Here is a 17,969-nt window from a genome sequence, read left to right on the forward strand (position 1 = left end):
TCATAGGGGGTGCAGTGGGTTGGACCGGGTTCTCCTCTCCGGGGGGTCTGCGGTTCGAGTCCCGCTTGGGGTGCCTTTTGATGGACTGGCGTCCCGTCCTGGGTGTGTCCCCTCCCCCTCCAGCCTTACGCCCTGTGTTGCCGGGTTAGGCTCCGGCTCCCCGCAACCCCCCTTGGAACAAGCGGTTCAGAAAATGTGTGTGTGTGTTTCATCATACAACTTCATACCTTAAAATATGATGAGAATCTCCCGGCACATTCGGCCATAGCCTGCAGAAAAACGTCAAGACGTTTACTGGCCTCCTATGCTTAAAGCGACATATTTAAAGAATGACTCAAAGGCTGTGCGTTAAAAACGACACACAGTATATAAGAGAGCTGCCTTTGCGAATACAGCACAACACTCTTTGGGCTTTGAGCTCTCAGGGAACATAACACTCCTTTCCAAGTTCTACACTTGATTAGTATAATAGCAATAATATGCAGTAAGAGAAGTAAAATAATAAGAGAAGTATAACTGGCTCCTGAACGCCTGGTATCTTCTCTATATAATTATTGCAGCGAACACAGCGGGAGCCCGAGCAGCATTAACACGGCGCCGTTCACACGGAAATGGCTCGGCAGCGAGGCGAGGAGAGCAGCCCTCCTTTGATGTGGATGCGGCGTGAACTGTGGCGAAGCTCCCGCGGAATATCAGGGAACACCCTTGACCATATTAGGCTGCTTCTCCTCCGCCGGGGCCGCGGGGTCTCGCATACTTTGCGCTCTGTCCAAATGAGAGATGGAACACGTCCCTGGAGAGCGTGGTCCGTAGTCTGGAGGGGGGCTAGAAGAGAGCGGCTCTTCGCGGCAGACACTCGCTCTGGGGTGGTGCTCCACGAAAACTAGGGGCTTTGCTCTTTTGTGGACGAAGGCGCCCAGGTAAAATAAAATAAAATTAAGAAAAAAAAAAACACATCAAGACAAACAGCGATGGATCCCTACGAATGTTCTCCTTCTCCTCTAGTTGCCTTGACTTCCAGGACGAGACATGTCCGCGGGGTGCACGCACTTCTTCCCGACCATCTGCCGACGCCCCGAGGGCCCCGTACCCCGCAGCCCTGCTTATTTGCCGCTGCGGGATGCTTGTTCCCATTGACATTGACACGGGGATCGTTGGGGTCGTTCTTCGGGAGAGGCGCGTTGCGGCTTAACGTCTTCCCTACCGCACCGCGGGACACTTTCCGTCACAAGATTGTGTTTGACAAACGCTTTTCAGATATTAGTTCATTACAGGGGATGTGATCTGAATGATGTGGCGCTGAACGGCACAGCTATCGCTTCTGTGGAATTGCTGTCTAGGCCGCTATCAGCGAAGGGGAAATTGTTGTGTGTCAGCTTTACTTTGGCTTTTTATTTATTCATTTAGCAGATGCTTTTCTCCAAAGCGACTTCCAACGAACTCTGTGTAGTGTAATCAGCCCACACACCTTATTGACCGCGGTGACTTACACTGCTAGATACACTGCTTACACTCATCCATACATCAGCGGAACACACTCTCTCTGGGACACACACACTATGGGGGAACCTGAACAGCATGTCTTTGGACTGTGGGAGGAAACCAGAGCACCCAAAAAAACCCTTACACACACAGGGAGAACATGCAAACTCTACAGAGACTGAGTGGGGATCAAACCCACATCCTTCCATACCACCCTGGTACTGTGGGACAGCAGCACTGAGTACCACTGCTGTCTCACACTTTTTAAATGTTGTCTAGTTATAATGAAATCGTTCTTTATTTAGATGTCTATGAAAGCATATCATCACTTACAGTATATTGTCAAGATGTGAACAAGTATAAAGGATATATATTTAACATCTTTTGCTTTTGATGACACTTCCAGTCAGAGTTTAAAGTTTCTCAGAGTTCTTTTTAAAGCAATTATTTTTTTGTGTAATAAAGAATCCGTCCTTTTGTGCCCGTGCTTGTTAAAAGTTGGTAGCTTCAGTTTTTCAAAGACCGATAAACTATCAGCCTTCCATCAGGATGTGCGGTGCCAGAAGTACATCCCCGACATTCATGCATTTGCTAATATTTCGTCAATGATATTGGGTCAGGAAAATTCTTATTGAGCCAAGTTTATAGGACCTACCGAATCATTTGATCTATATGTACATTACATTTTATTTATTCAGCGGACGCTTTTCTCCAAAGCGACTTCTGACGAACTCTACGTAGCGTCATCGGCCCACACGCCTCATTCGCCGCGGTGACTTACACTGCTAGATACCCTACTTACACTGGGTCACTCATCCATACTGACGGCAGCCAGCGACAAGTAAAAGGATAAGCCGCGGGGGGTTATGATTAGGGTTAGGGACAGCGTCCTCATATGGGCACGGTGTCCCTCGGCCTCGTTTTGTCAATATTCCTCCTTTTTCTTTTCATTTTCAGTCAACGCTCAGCCAGCCGCGCGCAGCCGGATGTCCCCCCTCTTAGGACGTTTCGGAAAAGCCGCACTCGTCAAGCGTCGCACGAAACGCTCGATTAAGGAACGACCCCCTCGGTGCTTTTCGACACCCGTTCAACACGTTCCTCTCGTGTTTCGAGGGGCCTCCTGGGCACCGGAAGAGCGCTGATCACTAGGCCGCTACTTCCGAGAGCTTTGCCCGTCGCGAGTTTCTTTCTCAAATACAGGCCTTCGGTGCATTTTCCACCCAGAGAATAAATCCCATGCAAAGTTTATTTATTATTTCCGAGTGTTTTTCGACGACATCATCCAATTTGCTTCGCTACCGAATGTCAAATTACCTCGTGAAACGGATCGTCTGGGAAACGCGGGCCCTGCAAAATTTGTCAACAATGCGCTGGGTAAATATACTCCGCGGCTCCAGTTTGCTTTGGCACGCGGTGGCGGGAGAACGCGGAATTCCTCACGCGCGTACGCGCGGTGCACCATGGGGACAAAGCGGGGTTGCGGGGACGGGCCATCGGACACCGCGCGCGATCGGTTCGGCCCGTCTTCTCCGCAGCCCATATATGCATAAATGGCCACATACGTGACGACAATTAGCGTTTGATTAATAGGCCTTCCGTCAGCGTTCTGATCCGCAGGAAAAGGGGAGACGTGGCGTCGCACAGAAAAATAAGCAACGTCAAAGGTCCGTTGGCTCGCGATTCACACAGGAGCCCTCGAGCGCTTCGGCGTTTTTATTTTCGGCTACGATTTGTTTGCCTAGCTGGGATGCCGTTAAACGCATTTCGCGCTGCAAATGGCTTGTGGAAAGCAAACACGCGGGGCAGCGCTCTCTAAAGTTTGCTTTGCCGCTGGTTCTCCGCCGTTCGAGGGGCCACGAAGGAATTCGGAGCCGGGATAAGAGATGCGCGCGACGGGGTTCGCCTGCGGGATTCAATATCAATAATCAATAAAACTTTGTCACGTCACTGTCGACATAACATGTAGAGAAACGTGAAAATCTTTAGTGCAGCTCCAGAAAATGCAGTATTAAGATTATATATATATTTATATTCACCTGTTCCCATGAGCATCGGAGCCTCGTCAGCTCTTTTCCGGCCCTTAAGTTTCTCATTCCCGCTCGATCGACGTGATTCGCTCCATAAAATTCGGTTCCAGCCCCACGTGTGTCCTTATCATTTTTATTTCACTTTGCAAACAAAATGCTACAGTGGGAGAATTACAACACGGCGCCATCAGTCAACCTGCTGAGTAAAAGACTTTATTATTATTATTATTATTGTCACATCATCATCAACATAACATGTAGAGAAGAGTGAAAAATCTTGAGTGCAGCTCCAGAAAGTGCAGTATTAAAAGTATGTCATAAGAAGAATAAAAAATAAATAAAAATAGATTAAAATAAATAAATAAATAATTAAGAAAAATAGAGAAGTAAAAAACAAAACAGAGAATACAGGGAAATAAAGCAGCGGATTTGAATTTTAGTCTTTGCCCTGCGTATTTAACAGTCTAATGGCCTGAGGAAAGAAACTGTCCCTTAGCCGACTTGTGCGGGCCCGGATGCTCCGGTGCCGTCTACCTGAGGGGAGTAGGTGGAACAGTCCGTGACTAGGGTGGCTGGGATCGTTAATGATCCTTTGTGCCTTCCTCACACACCACCTATTGTAGATCTCCTGGAGGGAGGGAAGCTCAACCCCCACAATGTGTCTGGCTGTCCTCACCACCCTCTGGAGAGACCTACGGTTGAGTCCAGTGCTGTTACCGTACCAGGAGGTGATACAGCCAGTAATGATACTCTCCACTGCACAGGTGTAGAAGGTTTTCAGGATCTTCTGGTTCATCCTCAGCTTCCTCAGCCGTCTGAGGAAGAAGAGGCGCTGATGGGCCTTCTTCACCACTGCATTAGTGTGAGTGGTCCATGTGAGATCCTCGGTGATATGGACGCCGAGAAACTTAAAGCTGGTGACCCGCTCCACCGGTGACCCGCTGATGGTGATGGGGGTGTGTTCCCTCTCCTGCCTCCTGAAGTCCACGATGATCTCCTTGGTCTTGGTGGTGTTGAGTAGGAGGTGGTTCTCCTGACACCAATGTGTCAGAGTATGCACCTCCTCCCTGTAGGCCGCCTCATCGCTGTCAGTGATCAGGCCTACAACCGTCGTGTCATCGGCAAACTTCACGATGGCATTGGAGCTGTGCGTAGCTACACAGTCATGAGTGTAGAGGGAATACAGGAGAGGGCTCAGAACGCAGCCCTGCGGGGCACCGGTGTTGAGGGTCAACGGAGAGGAAATGTTGCGGCCCATCCTTACCACCTGACGCCTGCCAGTTAAAAAGTCCAATATCCAGCTGCACAGGGAGTTGTTCAGACCCAAAGTCCGAAGCTTCACACTAAGCTTGGAGGGAACAATGGTGTTAAAAGCTGAACTGTAATCTATAAACAGCATTCTCACATAAGTGTTCTTTTTCTCCAAGTGGGAAAGAACAGTGTGAAGAGTGAAGGCAATAGCATCGTCAGTGGAACGGTTGTTCCTGTAGGCAAACTGGAGAGGGTCTAATGAGGCAGGCAGCACAGAGCAGATGTAGTCTCTGATCAATCTCTCCAGGCACTTACTGACTATGGAGGTCAAAGCAACAGGGCGCCAGTCATTTAAACATGTAATTTTTGATTGTTTTGGGACTGGCACAATGGTAGAAGTTTTAAAACACAGTGGGACGACTGAGTGGGAGAGGGAGAGGTTAAAAATGTCCGTAAACACACCCGCTAACTGGACCGCACATACTCTGAGGACTCGGCCCGGGATGCCATCTGGACCCGCAGCTTTTCGAGTGTTCACCCGACGAAAAGATCGGGCTACATCCGCTATAGAGACAGAAAGTGGACTAACCTCTGCAGCCGCGGGAGCTCTCTCTGTGCTGCTGGTGGAGTTGCCCGCCTCAAAACGAGCATAGAAAGTGTTCAGCTCGTCAGGCAGAGAGGCAGCGGTGTCCGGAGGGTGGTTGTTTTCCTTTTTAAAATCCATAATGTTGTTGAGCCCCTGCCACAGACTTCTGGCGTTGTTGGTGGTAAAATATCCCTCTACTTTAACTCTGTACTTGTGTTTGGCAGATCTGATGGTTGAGCGGAGGGCATAGCTGGCTTGTTTGTACTCCTGCACACTTCCAGAACTGAATGCTGAGGTTCGCGCTCTTAAAGCAGCTCGTACCTCGCTATTAAACCACGGTTTCTGGTTCGGGTAATCCCGAATTGTTTTGGTCGGGACCACGTCGTCTATGCACTTCCGGATGAAGCATGTCACGGTGTCTGCGTAGGCGTCGACGTCACCGTCAGAAGCGGACCTGAACATCTCCCAGTCGACGTGATCGAAACAATCCTGTAATACAGAGTCTGATTGGTCTGACCAGCAGCGGATCGTCCTGAGGGCGGGCGCTCCTCGCTTCAGCTTCTGCCTGTAGGCGGGGAGGAGCAGCACAGAGCAGTGGTCCGATTTGCCGAAGGGTGGGCGGGGCAGGGACTTGTAGCCGTTAGGGAAGGGGGTGTAGCAGCGGTCCAAGACCCGGTCCTCCCGTGTGTTGCAGGTTACATGCTGGTGGAGTTTGGGCGCTATTGTCCTGAGGTCAGCCTTATTAAAGTCCCCAGTAACAATAATCGCGGCCTCAGGGTGCGCGGTTTCCTGCTCGCCGATCCTCCCGTACAGCTCCTTAAGCGCCTGCTCCGTATCGGCCTGGGGGGGGATGTAGACAGCGGTGATGATAACCGCCGTAAACTCCCTCGGTAACCAATAGACCTACAGAGAGCGAGGATCCGAAGCAAACGGAAACATCCTATGTGACAGCCGAAGAAAAATAAGCAAAAATGAGGAAGGGGGGATCAGACTCTTAAAACTCTGAATTTAAAGAGCTGATTCTAATATATAGGGGGAATCGTCTTCTTTTGTGTTTGTAACGGACTTGCGTTAAATGACGGACGGCTGTAAACTCGCCCACTGTTTGCACCCAGAGGAAACCCACCCACCCACTCACCCGCCCGCGCGTGGGGAGAACGTGCAAGCTTCGCACGGGCCGAGCAGGGATCGAATCCAGGTTTTATCACCCTACCCATTGTGTCGCCTTGCCACCTATACATAGAAACATATTACAAAGGTATTTAACAGCAGCATGAAATACAAAATGCTGAAACCACAAGCCCAAGTGTGTGTGTGTGTGTGTGTGTGTGTGTGTGTGTGTGATGGTAAACGGCAGTTATATTCAGGGAAAGCGTCTTGAAACAGGGGTCCGTGGAACAAGCAGACAATCTGAATTTTGCCAGTTTGCGAAGAAGAAATAATGACCACCCAACTGGATGCTGCCAGACACAGTGATTGATTATCTCACGTTCCACGATGTAGCTCATGACATGATATGTCTGGGAGCCAGAGCTCGTTTTCTTACTGAAACTTACTAAATTATAGGCCTATAATTGTTTAATGGGAATATCCCGTGCGCGAGGTATTCGCATCTAAACGGACTGGACGTAGTTCTGATTTAGTGCTCTCTCGGTTTTCCTGTGCACTGTTAATACTAAAGCAAATTCTGATTTATTTCTCTTCACCTTACATTTATTCGCGAAGCTTTGAAAGCCTACTGTTACATACTGTGCTGCAGGCATGTATGTGATACGTTTAAATTTTTTAATGAGATGATCTGGGATTTGGAAAAAGTGTCAAATATTGCATGTATTCTCGAGAAATGTATAAAGAGGCATAGGATCAACGTAAACCACCGTAGTTTAGTACGTAGAACAGCACATACGGGACTTACGAAGTCAGATACACAACCCAGATAAATAACATTAGTCCAGAGCACGATGGGTCATGCTCTGGACTAATGGACTGGATCGTATTAAACGATAAAATTATTAAGGGGATTTTTCTGAACCCAGCTGTTTGTAAAAATCAGAATGTGAAATGATGGTAAAGTCACAGCGATACTGCACTGAAACCACCCAGCTTGTTTTCCGTCCCACATTCACCCAGAGAGCACCGTATCCAAGAAGCTCAGACATCTGAATGAACTGCGTTTTTTGTTTCTAACTTGGAAGCGAAATCTTTTATGTGGTCTTTCCCCAGTCCTGCATGAGTAATACTTTCACTTGCAGCCGAAACACTGAACGGATGCATTTTTCGTCGGTTCGGCCCAGAGACTAATAGGCGGAAAGTCATTTCATAATCAGGTACAGAACAGAGATTAATTAATTCTCTCTGCTGGTAACCATTCAAGGATGCAGAGGATCCTGGCAACAATAAGGGATCCACATTTTTATTCGATTCAATGCAAAACTAATTAAACGCATATAGTTAATAAAGTGCGGAAGGCAATTAAAATGTACCCTCTGACAGCCGAGTAGAAAGAAAAATAACTCTTGTTATGTTTAAAAAAATGTTAATTACAACAAATATATGTGGGGGGAATCAAGTTTTACCAATTTTTTTCCTGTTTGCTTTGATGCAGCAAAAACCATGAAAAGGTGTTAATTATCAGATCATGCGCAGTTTTCCCTGTAGATGATGGTTGTTTTTTGCTGAAATAGAGCATCTTCACCTTTCTCAGCTGGAACAGCATCGGCGTGTCAACCACACCTCTGTGAAGTGTAGCACTGATTTTTTTCTTCCTCTGAACAGTGAACATTTATTATGGGTTATTAGTTAATGTAAGCATGAGCTACATTCCTTTTCCTTCTGTTGCCTTTCAAGGAGGCCTAAATAATGGACGTCGGGAGACAATCACGCGTGGCTGTCGTCTGCCTCCTCTGTAGGAGACGTACTGCGTGTGGTTTAGTCTGTAACAAATGATAGTTATTATTGCAATAATTCTCAGAGTGAAACTTTATGCTCTACAGAATGTGCATTGCATTGTGTTACGAACCTCCATGTGACGGCAACGGAGAATCTTGATTCCGCAACGGGCTGGTGTTAAATTGCCAGAATTTCTGCAGGGTTTCCGGTGCATTGGGGTGGGGAGGCTGCGAGGTGAGGACCGCCGATCACCTGCGCCTTCAGCAGATGCGCAACGGCACGAAGCGTTTCCATGACAACAGTAACGCGTAGATTCTTCTGGTCGTTGGACGCGTGAACCTCGCGGTGTCCGTCACACAGAGGAGCACCGCCGGGGCTTGACCAGAGAGGTCGGCCGTGCGAGCGTTTACGCCTGGGAGGTGCGCCGTGTAGTTACAGAAGCCGCAGTTCTTGGGGTCTTTGAGAGTGTCACATGGTGGGGGGGTGCGGGGTAGCTCTTTGTATCCATCTGGTGTTGGATGTAGTCACAAATGCAGTTTCTGCTGTTTAAAGTACTCCAGAATGAAACAATCCCCAGGTTTCGGTAAAAACATTTAAAAAAAAAATGTTAGAAAATCTAGTTTTTTTACATACTGCTAATACTAACAGGGGGGGGGGGGGTGCGGTGGTGCGGTGGTGCAGCGGGTTTGCCTGGGTTTGGCCAGGTTCGGCTCTCTGGCGGGTCTGGGGTTCGAGTCCCATTTGGAGTGCCTTGTGATGGATTCGCATCCCGTCCTGGGTGTCTCCCCTCTGGCCCCACACCCTGTGTTGCCGGGATAGGCTCCAGCTCACCGTGACCCTGCTTGGGACAAGCGATTTCAGCCTGTGTGTGTGTGTGTGTGTGTGTGTGTCTGCATGTGTGATACCAATGGGTGGCCGAGTGGTTGAGGCCACCACCTGGCAACCAAAGGACTCTGCTTTGAATCCCAGCTCCTATTGTAGTCCCCTTGATCAAGGTACTTACACCGTGCTGATACGGTAAAAAAAAAAAACCTACCTGTAGAAATGGATGAATGATTGTAAGACGATTAACAAGGAGTCACACACAGGGCCCTCGGTCCACTGTAGGGCTTTTCGCTCCCTGTTCTTTTGCCCGTATTTGAGCCCGAAGTGGACATTTCCAGTGCCCCATACCCACAGCTCCGAGGAAGCAGCCAAAACACAGACAAAGCGAATTTGCTCAGCATATAATGTATATACTGTATTATGGATTTTGTTGAGGCCTTTTAAAGGTTTACTTGACAACCTATGTTTTTTTCTGAAAAGTGTAAAGCAGAATATCATATTATTAACACTCAGCTTGTGAGGGGTGTGCGGTGGCGCAGCGGGTTTGGCCCAGGTTTGCTTTCTGGTGGGGCTGGGGTTCAAGTCCCGCTTGGGATGCCTTGTGATAGACAGGCATCCTGTCCTGGGTGCGTCCCCTTCAGCCTTGCGCCCTGTGTTGCTGGGTTAAGGTTTTGGCTTGCCAGGATAAGCAGTTTCAGAGAGTGTGTGTGTGTGTGCGTGTGTGTGTCAGAGACCACATGGCATTTTTTAAATAAAATAAAATAAAAAAAAAACCCACAGTCTGATAGATAAGTTCCCTCACCGGTGTTTGGAAAACCATAATTTGACCGCCTTGTATATGTGCAACGCTCCACTGAGTATTATTTCTAATCTTTTATGCCCCCCCATACACTACTTGACAAGTTAACAACTGTAAGTGTTGATTCCCAAAGCATAATCTCATTAGTGTGTCTGATTTTTATAGACATAATAATTTCTATGAGCGTTAACTGAGTCACACTGCAACTGGAGGCTTTGATTTGATTGAACTGTAACATAATTTCTGTAATTTAACAGCAATTTTACAGCGCAGTTTAGTGTGTTATCTAATAGTTAACCTTAGGAAGACCATTTAACCTGTCTTTACCATTCCAGCAGCATTTTGGACACATAATCTTTGTCAAAAGTGAAAATATTAGTGACAAACCTTTAAAATATAATATATTGTATATAATATTATAATAACCTATTTAAAATAAAATGTAAGGAATATGCTGCTTTGTGATGATTGTGCCTACAGATAATCTTTGAATATTTTATTAACAGTTAAATGTTGGCAGTTATTTTGATGTGTGCCTTACAAGTACTTTAGGATCATTGCATTTTGAATATGTTTTTTTTGTGAATCATAGAATGTACTTTATTATATACATTAAAATCAAAGACATTATAGGCAATGTTATCATTTATCAGCCTTTTTGGTATTTCCCTATAATCCAGATAGAGGTAGTTGCACAATGGAAAGACTGGAAAAACTGAAAGCCATGTGTATGAATTAAATTAAAGGGGTTGCATAATTTAAATTTATTGTGACCCTGTCATTAATAACGACTGGGATGTATTATTTAAAAAAAAAAAAAGAAAAAACTTTTCTACATGCATCATTATTTTAAAATATTGAAATATATTCACTACCACCATTATATCTGAGTTGTTCTTTTAATTCAAGTTCTATTTTAGGATGACCTTTTACAACTGCAAAAATCCCAAGTCACTGGTCTCCAAAAAGGGGGATGTGTTGGCGCAGTGGGTTGGACTAAGTCCCCCTGTCCAGTGGGTCTGGGGTTCAAGTCCTGCCAGGGGTGCCTTGTGACAGACTGGTGTCCCGTCCTGGGTACGCGTCCCCTCTAGCCCTTCGCCCTGCGTTGCCAGGTTAGGCTCCGGCTCCCCGTGACCCCATATGGGACAAGTGGTTTCAGATGGTGTGTGATTTCTGAAATTACTAGACATGAACTTTAGCTCTTCCAGCTGTTTTAAACACTTTAGTTAAAGCCATTTTTTTTGTCATATGATATAACCTAATGTATTAAACTAAGGATTTCAATTACTACTATATTCCAGGGTTTAAATTTGTTGTAATAAATAGGAATATTGAATTTTGTCATGTAAGCACAGTAAAACTTTTATGTTATCCTGTCCGTTTATTTGTGGGTCTGGGGTTCGAATCCTGCTTGGGTCGCCTTGCGACCGACTGGCGTTCCGTCCGGGGTGTGTCCCCTCCCCCTTCGGCCTTGCGTTGCTGGGTTAGGCTCAGGTTTGCCACGATCCCGCTCGGGACAAGCGGTTGTAGACATTTATTTGCTTTTCTGGAGTCCAGTATCTCAAGGTTAAACTATATGTGATTTAAAAAATGTTACATCTTTCTGTATAAAGAATGAAGATACTATCAGTACTGTACATCTTCCACTTGCAACAGGATTGTGTCTGAGCCCTCTAGAGGGCAGTATTATTATTATTATTATTATTATTATTATTATTATTATTTCTCTGACATATGTATCTGGCATTGTCGTTTATGACTGCCGTTAGTTTATCTATATGTAGGTATTTACTGCCAAATCTTTACTTATTTAATTACTTAATTATTATACAATACTGCATATCCAAACTTCTGCACAATTACAAAGCGAAGTGATACATTTTATTTATTATGGGGGCCAAATGAAAGAAACGGAAGCATTTGACATTTTTGGAAATGACTGCAGCACTTTTATTACACTGAGCGTGGAACTCCAGGACAGTACGGAGGAAAAGCCCTACCAGGCTGAACTCCCTGAGCTCACATGTGTTATTTGGAAGAAAAAACCTGCCGTGAGACCTGGGTTGGAATCTCACCGGTGTTCCAGCTGTGTGATCAAGATAATAGATTGGTGTGGCGTTCCGCTGTTGTGAGCAGGTCCAGCCTACCTGCTATGGAAGGATCTGATTGTTTAAACAGAGGTGAACTATGTTATTTTACCTGTTCCTGCGGTACTGTGCCTGCGTTTCGCAAGCCCACCGAGAGGAAGTGTGGGGTGCTGTACTGTTGATGTGTTTTTCTCATGGAGCTGCTGCTCTCACCACCGGCGATCATCCCTCGATGTCCAGCGAGCTCCGTGGTCCTGATGATGAGGGTTACAAATCAACAGCGACCCCATCTTTAAGGGTCACCATGATTCCTAATATAGCTTCACACAAAAAAAGCAAAATACAGCACTGCAGTATGAATTAATAAACATGCTTTGGCTGTAATAATGTAGAACTCTATCTCACTTTGGAAGCTTTTGGACAAAATGTGTGAGAGGAGCATAAATGTTAATATATCAATATGTCAGCGCAGTGCTGTACTCACGCAGTGATTTCAGATTAAGAGAATGCCCAGTGCTCCCATCCTTGGCTTCCACCCAATCTCAGTGCTTCACACCAGCAGGTGATGTGGTCACTACTGCAAATTGCAGGACTCATTGTTTTAACCACTTTCTTTATGAATGCGTTTTTCTGAGGTCCAGCTCCTGGGACACAACGTCACACACTGTACTGTACGCTGTGTGTTATCAATAAGACGGTTCATTACAACTTTCAGTGCTGCAGTGAAACTTTCTGAATAAAATGTATTATTACCTCGACTGGCAGCAGGTGCCATGTTGAGCCTCTAAGGTTCTTTGTTCAAATATATGCTTTTGTACCCTTGATCAAGGTGCTTACCCTGGGCTGATATGGTAAGTACACCATTATGTACTGTATATGTACATGAGTAAATCATTATAAAAATCCTTTTGTCTATTTGTCAGCGTAAGCAGCCTCGAAGAATCGGTCATTTAAATCATAATAATAACTGAAAAAGCAACATGTTTATTTTATTATTTCGTTCCAGTTTCCTTAAATGTAGCTGTACAGAGGCAATGAACAGTAGACAATCACAGAGTAATCATTAAATAAATAAGTTGACTAAAATACACTACAGTACATACACACTCAGTACCTTGTACTAAGGGAAAAGAAAACCAGACGCAGTTTTCTTTATGAAGTTCCATTAAAGACATATTAATGGCAGTTAATCATGATTTTTGTTCAGTTCTAAGAGGCAGAGCTTGTGCTGACGACTCAACTACATTTGTATTCTTATTCTCTCACCCCTGGCCCTGCACTGCACTGCAATCAAAAGCATTGCGTTGTAGCAATTGAAAGACACTATAATAATAATAATAATAATAATCCAAACGCAAGGTCTAGTGCTATTAGGCTGGTGTTACTGTATTGCGCAGTTAATACCTATTACTTAATACTGTATGTTGAAAACGCGCAGTTAGAGATACGTTCCATGTGCTGTGAGGTGTTCCACCTGCTGTGACGTCACACACACCTCGGCCAATCAGGAGGAAGCAGGTGGGGCAACGCGCTCGAGAATTCCGCCGGTGCTTTAATTGATCGGTGGAGCAGCGGCAGGACGGGACGCTGAGGAGGCGCTGTGGGGGGCTGCTCTACCTTACCGTACTTTACCCTGTGGACCGAAGTGGACCTGACCTGACTGCACCGGGCCGGAGCGAAGTGGGGACGGACGGTGCCATACTGGCGACGCCGGCTGGATCTAACTTTACCTCAGACGGCGCCGGCGAGCAGCAGCAGCACCGCGAAGGCGCGAACACCAGAGCAGAAGCGCCGCTGTGTGTTTCCACGACGTCTCGGAGGTAAGAGCGGCTCTTCCTTCGCGTTCTCTCTAGAAACGCACCAGTCAAGGTCCTATTTTACTCTTTCATATTATTCGTGGCCAGTGTTCTGTCAGGTCTTGTGCAACTTTTGCTCTTTTCACGGAATTTTACTTCAAATGAACTTAACTGACGTAAAAAATGCGCCCTCCTTCCTTGTCTCGCCAGGAGTGACTAAAACAATCGACAGCAAATTGTCTGTCATAATGCCAGAATGGAACATAAAAGTGCACGAGTGTAGTAAGTGATAAGACCTGAACCTTCGTCAGGGTTTTAACATGGTAATAGAGAGCGGTCCGGAGCTGTGCATTGAGAGGTTGTAGTGCCCCCAACCCCCCTTCCTCCCCACCGCGGTCATCGCTTTTTCGCTGTTAAGTAGGGGCTTCACGCGGTCTGGGGCAACTGGGTTTAAATCTCCAGTGATGTGGGATGTACAACATGGAAATTAATTAGACTCATATATCTGGGAAGCACCACCCTCTCTAGGCATCAGTGCCGCGGAGTATTTTTGCGTTGTGACGTGTGTAATAATTAGTGTAATTAATTACTGTTATCTATCGGTGGAGCAAATGCTCTTGTCCTCCAGTTTGTGTGTGTGTGTCTGTCAGAGAGAGAGAGAGAGAGAGAGAGAGAGAGGAATGATTGCGGTTGTGTTTGATCATGATTTAATAAGTGACCAAAATCCCCCCCCAAATTGTAGTACGCGAGTCGCGACCCCGGTTTGGTACGAGCGGTTTCTGTGTGTCTCTGTGTATGTATGTTTGTGCAGTACTTTAACTTAACAAATTACTGATTCAAAACAAAGATATATTTATTCAGCGGTAATAGTTCTAATCATGCCGGGGAGAAAGTGTCCTGTTTTGGGTCATTTAATGGACAGAACACACATGATGATTCGGTTACAACGCAGCTCAGTTCATCATTGGGTTCTGGAGATGATTCTGCATCCTGATCATTCTTCATATTTGGTGCACTGGGCCATGAAAACCAGGCACAATACCATAGTGATTTGTACATGGTTTTGTAGGAGCAGCTCAATGTCCTGACACAGCGATAATGGATTGACCTGAACCTTGAATTAAACTACAATGCCTTTATGATAATGAACAATATATTTCTTGTGTGGTTTATTTTTGGGTCAATAAATTATGCTCTTGGGCCTGGCAGTGATGTAGAGTTTATTAAAAATGTATTGAAATTTTTGCATTGGTCTGCTTCCCCCCCCCCCCAAACTTCTGTTACACAAACTGATGATGTAGCATCTTCAATAACTGCTCTGTGTGTATTGTGGGTCTTTTAAACTGTTTTCTACTTAAAAAGTGGCTCTGTTGCTTTCTTGGCAATGGTTGAACTTTTCTTCAAAGAAAATGTTCAGAAACTGAGACTCAGGTCATGATTTATGGTGCAGTAGGTAGTATAGCAGTAAAGAACTTGTAATCAGAAGGGTGTTGATTCAAGACCAGTTCCTCCTTGCTGCTGTAGTACCTTTAAACATCCTTACCCTCAGTTCTAGTGAAAACACCATTCTGTGTAAAATGTGCCAAATACTGCAAGTAATTTTGGGTAAATGCCCAGCTAATTAATAACTACAAATATTTAATAATTTTTGGCGGGGGGGGGGGGGGGGTATTATGAGCAGTGCTTGTCAAGATGATAATGGGGCAGTGAAAGTGCACAGATTATGCACAGATCATTTTTGGTCAGTTTTTGTAAAATCATTTGTTTTAATTTAGTTAATTGCAGATTAAAATTTACATTTATTTACTTAGCAGATGCTTTTCTCCAAAGTGACTTCCAGTGAACTCTATGTAGTGTTATCAGCCCACACACCTTATTCACCGTGGTGACTTAAACAGCTAGATACACTAATTACACTGGGTCACTCATCTGTATGTCAGTGGAACACACTCTGTGTCACTCTCACACTATAAAATGAAAGGAGGTGGATGAGCTCAGTCTAAAGTAAATGCCATTATGGAAAACAGCTTATGTAGACACGAAGATGAGGCATTCGGGTGTTTTAATTCCCAAGTTGATATGAACGTTGAGCTCTTCTGCAGTAGCAAAAGAACTTACCGGTGATATTGCTTTGAATGACAGCATCTACTCCTTCATAATCATCAAAACTAACAATAATAATAGCACCTTCCAGCATTTGACCCAGTTATACAACTTTGTATTTTTAACTTTAGCAATGATGTATCTCTCTCAAGGGTATTAACTGCAGTAGAAGGGAGGAGAGGTAGATCCAGCAACTTTTGGGTTACAAATTCATGTCCTTAACCACAGTTCTACCTGCTGTACTTTTAGTCTGAGTTTGAGAACTGTCTGCAAGCATCTTGATATGATGTTGGCAGCATGACGGCAGACTATAGCAATCCTGAAGCCTCGCTAAGAGGCCTTGGTCTAGCGATGCGGAAAAGTGCTCTGGAGTTTTGAGTCTCCCTGTGGCCAGATATGCACCTCAACAGTACATCTTTCAGGTGGAGGATTTAGTGTTTGAAATACACTACATGTATTGATTAATTTTACTTTGTAACAGGTATATTAAACTCATAATAGTGCTTCACAGCTGACTTGATCCTCTGTATTGTTGCCGTGGAGATGAAGTAATGACGTGATTTTTTTTCTTTCTTTCTAATTTGAGCAAGTTGTCCCACAGTGTTGTCTTGTCTAGCATCAACAGACTAATGTCAGATAATAGCAGTGTTAAAATACCTGTCCTGAAAATTAAACAAGGCTTCATTTGATGGCTTGTGACACACTGAAGGAGCATGTTGTGTTTGGAAGGTCTGACAGCCTTGGTGCTTGTTTGTAAGGGTTGGACTTTCTCCAAAGTGCTAGCATTTCAAGTGCCAGCTAGTTTTAATGCGAAAGGATTTATGCCCTGATTTATTTTCATATATGCAGCATTCCTTATGATGTGACAATGAGCCAGTGTCAGCTTGCATCTTATATGTCTGTTAATGTGGGAATTATCACCCTCCAGATATAAACAGATTTGTCTGTCTCTCTGTGTAAACATTATGTCAGGTGACTTTGATAGTGAACCATTGGGTTTTTCACATTTAAGCCACAGGTACCTCAAAAATCCCCATGTTTAGTATCGAGTTAGTAACCTGCTATACCAGATTCGGTTAAGTATTTCTGCATACAGACAGCCCTGCGTTTGTATCGCATACACGTTCTTGTGACTCACTGTTCCACTGCTGATAAGCAGAACGGGCTCTGTAGATCTGCCGATGTTGTGAACGCCACAGGCCCAGTGAGCTCAGTTTGTTGAGCTGATGTTGAGAAAAATATAGTAATACCCTACTAATGAATATAGTGTCTGCTCAGTATGTAGGAATGCGTTTTGGAGCGTCATTTTTATCCTCAAACTTCTCAGGTCGTCCTACTCTGTGTAGTTCTGGCATAAAGTTTTGTACCTGTTTTTGCTGGTGCTGTTGCCACGGTGTTCCTGGACTGTAGCTTTGGATTTGGGTTTGACTCCAGCCCTTAATGTGTCGGCTGTATGTACAAATGAAAGAATGAGGGGGTCTGTGATTGCCCTGCAGTGGGCTGGCCTCCTTCGCTCACACCCTATCCCTCCGGGATAAGCCTTAGACCACTGCAACCTTACACACAGTCATTGATAATGAGTTGTATTTACGGATTAATTATGGACTGCCTTTGTGTTGTGTTTTAGTTCAATACCACATGTTTAATTTGTACAGGATGGCTTCAAAAAAGAGCTGGGGAACAGTAGGACGGTTTCTCAAACTAAATGAAAGGTTGTTATTCAAAATGACTAACAGAAGCATTTTTTTTTTTTTTTTAACATCCAGCTGCCTCTGTTGCTTTCCTTAATGATCATTTAGTTAAAGGCGCCTTATATTCCTGTAGTCTCTTGACCTCAAGGGTCTTCCAGTCACCAGTGAAGGACTTCATCTCGATACATCTGGTGATTTTTAAAAAGTACAGAATCAGTCTTTCAGTATGTTCAGGGCTTTTCTCACCATGTTCAGTAATGTCATCTGTCAGCTGGAGCTCAACACATATCCTACATTGTAATGCATTCTGTGCTTTTACAACCAAAATGTTTATTATGTGTACTACAGTGTTCAGAACCAGTTGTGTGTGTTGCACAGATGATTTCTGCAGGATTGTCAGTATTTTTATTAAATACATTATACATTTTAAAGC

The 17,969-nt window shown here is 44.9% G+C and overlaps 1 protein-coding gene across 1 annotated transcript in view; it reads left to right on the forward strand.

Moving 5' to 3' along the window:
- The first annotated feature begins 13,527 nt into the window (after nucleotides 1-13,527).
- Nucleotides 13,528-17,969, forward strand: part of chrm3b (cholinergic receptor, muscarinic 3b) — a 61,904-nt gene continuing 57,462 nt past the window's right edge. Inside the window, exon 1 of the mRNA XM_029248610.1 lies at nucleotides 13,528-13,766. The gene's annotated coding sequence lies outside the window, so the exon portion shown is untranslated. The remainder of the gene's footprint in view (nucleotides 13,767-17,969) is intronic.

This window comes from Scleropages formosus, chromosome 24, assembly GCF_900964775.1.
Source record: "Scleropages formosus chromosome 24, fSclFor1.1, whole genome shotgun sequence".
Classification (NCBI taxonomy): Eukaryota; Metazoa; Chordata; class Actinopteri; order Osteoglossiformes; family Osteoglossidae; genus Scleropages; species Scleropages formosus.